Here is a 308-nt window from a genome sequence, read left to right on the forward strand (position 1 = left end):
AATATCTTCGCGACATACTTCTTGGTTATTTTATCGAAAAGTGCGTCAGTTTTTGGCGTCTATTTATTTTTTTGGCATTGGTAGGACTTTACGGCTTATGAATCCTAGACTATGACTAGTCTATAGTCTAGTCTATAGTCTAGTCTATAGTCTAGTCTATAGTCTAGTCTATAGTCTAGTCTATAGTATAGTCGATAGTATAGTCGATAGTCTAGTCTATAGTCTAGTCTATAGTCTAGTCTATAGTCTATAGTCTAGTCTATAGTCTAGTCTATAGTCTAGTCTATAGTCTAGTCTATAGTCTAGTC

Source organism: Lucilia cuprina, chromosome 3 (genome assembly GCF_022045245.1).
Source record: "Lucilia cuprina isolate Lc7/37 chromosome 3, ASM2204524v1, whole genome shotgun sequence".
Classification (NCBI taxonomy): domain Eukaryota; kingdom Metazoa; phylum Arthropoda; class Insecta; order Diptera; family Calliphoridae; genus Lucilia; species Lucilia cuprina.